The 8166-nt window shown below is 39.7% G+C and overlaps 1 protein-coding gene across 2 annotated transcripts in view; it reads left to right on the plus strand.

The window, feature by feature from the left end:
• The first annotated feature begins 6722 nt into the window (after nt 1-6722).
• The window catches only part of insyn2ab (inhibitory synaptic factor 2Ab), a 23676-nt gene continuing 22232 nt past the window's right edge, over nt 6723-8166 (plus strand). For both annotated transcript variants that reach the window (XR_006054948.1, XM_014336398.2), the window contains exons 1-2: nt 6723-7068; nt 7273-7435. The gene's annotated coding sequence lies outside the window, so the exon portion shown is untranslated. The remainder of the gene's footprint in view (nt 7069-7272; nt 7436-8166) is intronic.

Raw genomic sequence — 8166 nt, forward strand, 5'->3', positions numbered from 1 at the left:
AGTCTGACCAATATTCCATCAACATAGTCTTTATGCTTGGTGCACTAAATGACCAGTAGTGTTAGTTACCACTGAGATAGGATATGAGCTCAAACGGGAAAAACTGATGAGTAACAGTGATTTAATTTGAATGGGCAGAGATGACATCTTCATGCATGAGGGAACTTCAAAGCCATATTTGGTGAGTCACAAATGATGGCAGGAATGATGAAGTGTGGTTTCCTGGAGATCTTATATTAGCAAGATAAATCAAAGCTGTAGCTTCATGTGTGATTAATATTTTTTTCATCTACCCTATTAAATATTGTTCGAAGCACCACACAGAGCATATCTTTTTAGACTAATTCCACATAATATGTTCTGTTCATCTGTGCTATTCTGAGAAGCTTTTTTTTTCTTGATGAGATAAAACCACTGCAAAACTAATGCATATCTGAAAATATCTGATTAGTCGCAACAATATGGGCTACCATGGAAACAAAAAAATCTTCCAGTCTAAAGTAGCGCAGAGTGGAAAGACATGAACCCAAGCACATCCAGCATCACTGGAGCTCAGAGATCATTTCTCACTTTGAAGTGCGCTGTCGACCAGTGCCTGCAGTTGCTGTTGACACAGACTGGAAGCAAACAAAATCTGGGCCATTATGTATTTAATGATGGAAGAGGACATACCCAAGAGACCACAACTGTTACTCTCTAGGCTCTGTGGACAGCAGGCTGTTAGAACTACTGCACAGACAAAAAATAATAATTTGACAATTTTAAGATCTTGACGTGCAGATACTGAAGTGGCTGATATAAATAAAAGTGTACCTAGAAATGAGCGTGATTAAGCTGCAGCGCTCTAGATTTTTTTCACACAAAATTCTGATGAATTTTCTTTACAGAAATTTTCTTTACAGGAAATGTAAAGACTAAGAAGTTTATTCTTAGTAGTAAATCTAAGAAGGAATATACATTTATGTATTGTAGGGCAGATGGATCAGATAGTAGAAGTATGACTCTAGGCAGTTAGTCAGTCAATCAAGATCACTTATTTGTAACAGGAAATCAAGGACCGTGTTGGGGATCATTAATCATGAATTGCAATTCTCTAACTTTTCCTCATTACCAGTAGGTCAAATGCTTAAATAAAAGGTCTTGCAAAATTTGATGCACGTATTAAGGTGTCCCAAAGGAAACATAATGACTTTAGTGAGAAATGCTATCACAGCAAACTTTTTTGTTTTTGATGTAGGGCGCCAACAGCGAATCAAAACCCGACTATACATCCCTGTAAATATTTCTTGTAAAAACTCCCCCAAAACGTCATAGAGTAAAAATATACAATGTACCATACAATACTGAAACCAACTTATAAAGCTGTGCAAACTTCTTTGCTTCTGACAATGGGAGTAATTACAAAAGCACTGTGGTTAGGATGCATGCATCCAGTAAGGAGAAGCCACACTGTTTGTCCTTACCGTCGATCGCATCCAGCCTGTAAATTACTGCCATCTCGTGGCTGCAGTTGGCTATTGACTCTGGAAGCAGGATTAACTCTGCCTCCGAATTCACTGAAATCTGCAGTCTTGACTTCATGGACAGGATAAAAATTACTAAATCTCTCTCTAACTCTCTCTAACTCTCTCTAACAAAGAGTTATCTCTAACAAACAACCTGTCTAACGGTACATCTTAAATAGCTATTTTTCTAGGTATTTTCAAAGTGTTTTACTTCTACTGCTACTTTAAATGAATGGTTATAAAAACACTCGTTATTGACAACTAATGGGAAAACATTTAGATGACAACTGAATACTTACTGTTGTCTTGTTGATGGTGGTGGTAGTAGTGGTGGTGAGGGGTCTGTGAAAGTCACCACACATCACTGCTATGTTGCTAATCTTGCTCCTTTTGTCAGCTCTGGCAAAACAGTCTTTTCTGGTTGATACATTTCTACCAATCTGCCAGCAGTAATGTAAAATACAGAGCAATAGAAACATTTTCCCAGCAATTGTAGTGTTATTCAGCATTGGGTAAATTTATTTTGCAAAGGCTTGAAAGGAATGGCTATTACTGTATACATAAAAGTCACTTATTCCAGCGCTGACTGCATTATTGAGGATATCAGTTGCAAATTGCTAATTGTCCTAAAACTAAAAGGGACATTGTAAAACACCAAAAAAAGATGCTGTAGAGAGCTGTCTGTGTCTTCCAATTGTTGATCCAACAAAAGCATGCTGGTCTAAGTCTCCAGTGACAGATTATGTGTGTTTGAATACGGTCTCAGGAGACCTGGGCACACAGTGAATATGCAAATAAATCTACAGACAACCAATTACGCTGAAAACTTTTCAAACAACTCTTCAAACCACAAGGAAGAGACATGTTGCAACTTGAAAAACACAAAGAGAGTAAGAAGTGAGAGAGTCAGAGTCACAGTATGAAGATATTTTGACAATGTATGAGTTTACATTCAACACTAGATTATAATGGCAACACTTTAAAACACAATGACCTGCCAGTGCGTTTATAGACCATATAAAATAGGTACCCAGTAATCATCTATCCAATGGAAAAATGATGGGTTATGTAACATTTCTATATTACATTGATTAGTTGTGTGTTTACATGCCTGTGTTGGATAATGGAAATGAGTTAAGCAGAATTAGCGTTGGCTTCTCTGTGGGAGTTTTTTACAGATAGTAAAGCCAATTTTCCAGTGACATTAATAGTGATTAATAGTGCTGTGTTGTCAACGCTGTTTGATCGGACACAAGTGGAGAGGCAGTTTGGTGGGAAGATTCCTAAAAAAGAGCCAGAGTCAACACAAAGACATGCTATTTGTTTAACAAGAGCTATAGAAGGAGACTGACCAGCAGCTGGATGAGTAGAAAAGAAAATGAACAGAAATAGAATAGAAATATCCTTTGATGTCCCTCATTGGGGAAATTCAGGTGCGTAGAGCATGCAGATTCACACAAAAATAAAAATAAAAAGGAAAAAATGTACAGTTATTAAAAATAGCATACTCGGATCCAAAGAAATGTGCAACTGAGTAAGAATCTTTTTTAAATGTGCAAAAAGTGGTGTATATTTGTGCTGTATAAACAATGACAGACTATTTACAGTAAATGGAAAAAATGTGCAAATGACAGCAGGGATGCAAACAACTTTTTGTGTTTGTTGGGAGCAGTGATGGTTATAAAGTCTAACGGCTGCTGGGAGGAAAAACCTATGATAACACTCCTTTGTACACCTAGAATACAGCAGTCTGTCACGGAAGATGCACTCCACTTCTGCAACAGCTTTATGCATGGGTTGGGGACATTGTTGAAGAGTGATGTGATTTTTGCCAAAGTTCCTCTACCACCTCCTATAACCTGCACTGGGTTGAGGGGGAATCCTAGCACAGAGCTTCCTGATGAGCTTATCCATCTGCTTCCTCTCAGGTATAGATAAGCTGCTATGCATTAATTAGGGGAGTCTGGTAAATTAAAAAATTAAAATGGACTGCAGAAGACCAAAAAGGTGGCTTGCGATATCAGGAAGCACAACTCTATCAACATGTCCTATAAGTCCTGATGAGCCCCAGCTGACATGCTGTTTGGGAGATGCTCTGACACAGTAGTCTAGCAATTACACTCTTGTTTAACTGTATAGGTGCTTGACACTTGTCCATTTCCAGTGCTTCCAACATTAAGTTCTAGTGCTCATCCAATGCAGTTTCATGAATGTAATAAATGTTGTTCACCTCACCTATCAGTGTTTTTTAATGTTGTAGATCATAGGTGTCAAACTCTGGCCCAAATGTAATTTGGCCCGCGAAGCCATACCAAATTACTATTAAAGCTGGCCTACTGGTATTATACAGCTAATATATATATATTGTTTAGTATTAAGCTTTGCTTGTTTCATATTCAGTTTTTCAGCAAAACGTGTTTGAGTCCATAAGAAAAGATTCATTCTTATATCTGGAGGAATAAATATATTTCAATAAATATTAATGTTAGCCCACGACTTTGTTCCAGTTTTGAATTTTGGCCTACTGTGTATTTGAGTTTGACACCCCTGTTGTAGATGATCGGTATAATCACCATGCTCAATGATTTTATATCTGAAGCAAAAATGCTGTTCTCTTCAGCTTCCCAACAGTGCCAAAAACTGTTTTCCTCAGGTGCTGAGAAGATGTGAGAAAGTCCTTGTTTATTCATGTTTCCAGCTATCTCTAGTGATCTTACTTGTTCGGATCCCCATGAGTTTTCTGCATACAGTAGGAAAATCCTTATGAATAATTTAGATAAAAGATAAAAATGTATGTTTACTGCTTTGGCTGCTTCATATGCTAATCCAAACATTTCTATTTCACCTAGGGATCTTCTGTGGATCTGAGAGAAGCGTTTGACAGTGCATACTCCCCTCACCTTTGAGATGTTGGAGAGCTCGACAGAGACCAGGAAATCGAATGGAAGAAACAGAGCAATGTTTGTGTCTCAGCCTCAACATTACACCTCAATCTTTTATGTAAAATCTGCTGTTTTCCATTTCATACGCTTTCCCTTTCCAAGCCTTGATTTAAATTGGGCATGGCCACTTTAAAATCTTTGCATTTACTGTACAGTGGCCCAGAGGCTCAAGCTGTCCTCTGGGATCCAAACCTAATGAATGGTTAAGCTGACAGTCATCAGCAAGTAGCGAGCACTTTTTTGCATAAATCTGGGCACTCCCCTCACAGCCTTTGGCATGTCAATAAACGGAGTAGTAGAGGAGGAAGGATTGTGGCAAGCGGTGGAGGGGGGGATTTTTTTGTACTTGTCAACTCTGTCTTGTTCCACTCATTAAGTACAGTGAGATTAAGCTGGTGTTGAGACTGAGGGGGAGCTGTGGTTCATGGCAGGTTGAATTGGCATGCATGCAGTGGGCTCAGTCAGAAGCTCATCATAGGTCTATGAACAGGCAGGGCTGGGAGGAAAACAGACAATTAAATCAATAATTCGGCAGTCAGGAGATCACTGCACTGGCTGCTGCTCCCTGTCAGCCTTTACGAAGAAAAAATAATATGAAGAAGCCTTTCTTCTCTTCATATTCAAGTTGCTTATATAAGCTAAGAATGATGAAACCTTTGTCCTGTGTCAGGAACCTCCTATGACATCTGTTTCCCAACTTCAACCTTTAACTCTGAAATAATCAAAGCATATGTAACAAGCTGTGCTTTAAAGGACGAAATTCACTTTAAGACACATCATAGTTTGAAAACTCCTCCTTCATCACTAAATAAAAATCATAGAACTTACTCTAAAATTTGCAGTTAAAGTGGAGTGTACACTGACAAAAATTTAGTCTATGACAAAACTGACTCTCAGTTGGGGTTTTGTCATTTTATGTTAACCAGCAGTATTAGAAGCTGTGGAGCCCCTCGAGATTCAGCTTCTTTTTCACAGCCCAAAGTTGCCCAATCATATTGAAATATGGGGAAATTTGAGGTGAACACGACATCTTAAAGTCTTTGTTACGTTGTTCCAGCCGTTATATGCAACAGCATGCAGTTGTGACACCACTGGATTCTTACCAAGTATCTGTCTATGCCCTGTTGGGAATGAGAATAGACTGTTGTCGTTTCTCTGAGGCCAACTTTTGATGCTTTGGAGCCAGCGGGTGGGTGCTTTTGATCATGGACATTGTCTTTGTTGCCCTTATGCTTCTAGTCACTGAAGTCTAGTCTATGCTTTGTGTTTTGTCGTGGACTGCAGAATGAAACTGGGACAATCCAGCACCTCTGTGAATCTGTTGTTGACAGATAAGAATTGATTATGCAGAAAATAAGCCTAAAAGTTTTTGCACAGTACTGTTGGCATCCAGTAAACGTAGACATAGAAATAACTGTCCTGGCACAAGCTTGGCTAATAGAGGCCACTTCAGGTTTTCTCTCAATGGAATTTTCGTTTCATTGCTTTTTAAATGTTTGATATTCTTTACCAGCAAAAGCGTTATAGATCTTTTACAATTTTATCTGTATCCTGCAGCATTTCACCACTTAATTTTGGCAAAACTTCTATTTACAACATTTTTTGGAATACCAGTCAACAACTAAATAGAAGAAGCAGAAGAAGAAGACTGGTACAGTGTCTGCAGGTTTCAGCGACTGTTAAAAGAGACTTTACTTAAGCATGAAGCAAGAAGCAGGAAGAGGTAAAAACAAAACTAATATAAATCATAACAAGATGATAATAATAGGATCATATATACATGAAGAGTATTTTTTGTGTTTTGGCTTTGATCAGTTTGGACAGCTTTGATGTAACTTCCTCCCCCTTTAAAGCAGAAACCCTTTTTTCCAGAAACAACATTTAATCTGTTTTCATATTTATGTGTTTTCTCTGTTAGAAAACAGGATACAATATATTATTAATCCTCTTAACTTAAAAAAAAAAGTAGAATAATGTGAGAAACTTAAGAAGTCTGGAAAATCAATATTTCTCTTTCTCCAGTGTGGTATTTTTCTATCTGTGCCTCTCTATTACTCCCTCCCGTCATTTCATTTTCTGTGTTGTCTCGGATTCTCATTAACACCGCTGCCCTGTTGGCTCTTCGCCTCCCCGATCGCCCCTTTGTGAAGCTACATAGCCACTTCTTTGCTTGATTCAGCCCATCTCACCACCTTTCATAAACAATGTGTCAGATGTATGAAAGTAATGGGGGGGTAGGAGACATCCAATTAAAAGCACAATGCATTATTATTTCACAGCTCCCCGTCTCTGCCATCTGCAAAAGCCCTTCATATTATATAACAGCTCCGTGTCAAGAGAGCCAGCCTGTGGAGGACAAGTTGAGGGGGTCTTCACCGATGATGCAGCTCGCCAACTCTGGACTTTCCTCAGCAGCTTGCGTACTACCCCTCACTCCTCCCCCTTCTTCCCTTTGCCATATCCACCCACTCATCCACCCACCAGCCCACCCTCTCCCTGCCTTTCTTACGCACACATACACACATACACTCAATCACGAATGCACAGAGATTGCAGCAGCAGCAGCAGCAGCAGCACTGCGAGATGGAGATCTCCGCTACGTGTGTGAGTGCCTGTTCCCGGTGAGTGCAGGGACAAGAGCAAACGAGTGTCAGTGATGCTTGAATGAGGTGTATGAGGGAGAAGAGGGGGAGAGATCGGTGTAAAAGCCAGGAGGGGGGTGTCAGTGAGGACCCGATCAGGTTTTGAGGCAATGTCTGTCTGCTTCTTTCCCTCTTCTATCCCTATAACCTGAATCTTTGCCGGATGTGCCACAACTACTCCAGCTGTCACTGCACCGGCTGCCTCTCTCTCAGCACTCCCGCAGCCTGTGAGAGCTGCTCCAGTGGCTGGACGGTACCCTGGCACCCACTGAGTACATGGATGAGCAGTGGATCTACAGGGGATCTGTGCTATCTTGTCCTTTGCACCTTTGATCTGTTTCTCAAGGTAAGAGTTACTTCTTTTTTTCTTTCTTTTTTTTTGAGTTGCACACACATTCACAGGTATTGTGATAAAAGTGGGTGATTCATTTAGTCTGCCTTTTAAAAATGTTACTAAATCAAAATGTCAAAGGCATGCACGTATTCTGATAGAAATTGGTTAAAGTCCTTGTGTTGCATGCATGTGTATATCCCTGCATGCATTAGATATGGATAAATTAGGGAGGGGGCATTTCTGCATCCAAGCATTTCAAGGTTTTATGACTAATCAGGAGAACACGTCAAAGGTTTTTCTCCACATCTGAAAATGAAGATGAATAGTGATGTAATTCGACTTTGATTAATGTACTTATCATTATGCATATCTTTGCAGCCTCTGACAGACATGCAGTATTTATCCAGTGAGGCATAGGCTGATTATCGAGATTGCTGTACTTGGGAATTGTCTGGGCTTGATAGTGAGGAATATTGATGAGCGCTCACTAATAGACTAGTGTAAAGACTATTGCATATTGTCCTGTCAGAATGATGATCATTTACGAGAAAGCACCTATTGTAAGTAATGCGAACTATGTAAGAAATTCATATGCGGCGACTGATGTCCCCCTCAAGGCTGAATTTGATGAAAGGTGGATTCAGCCTTATCATGACTAAGGACATGTGTGATCTCGGAGTCTCTTGGGGTACTGCATCACATCCAGAGCTGCACTTGTATTTGGTGTCAGCCGTTTCCCCCCC

Source organism: Haplochromis burtoni, unplaced genomic scaffold (genome assembly GCF_018398535.1).
Source record: "Haplochromis burtoni strain Fernald_Lab_line unplaced genomic scaffold, NCSU_Asbu1 Contig_7, whole genome shotgun sequence".
Taxonomy (NCBI): domain Eukaryota; kingdom Metazoa; phylum Chordata; class Actinopteri; order Cichliformes; family Cichlidae; genus Haplochromis; species Haplochromis burtoni.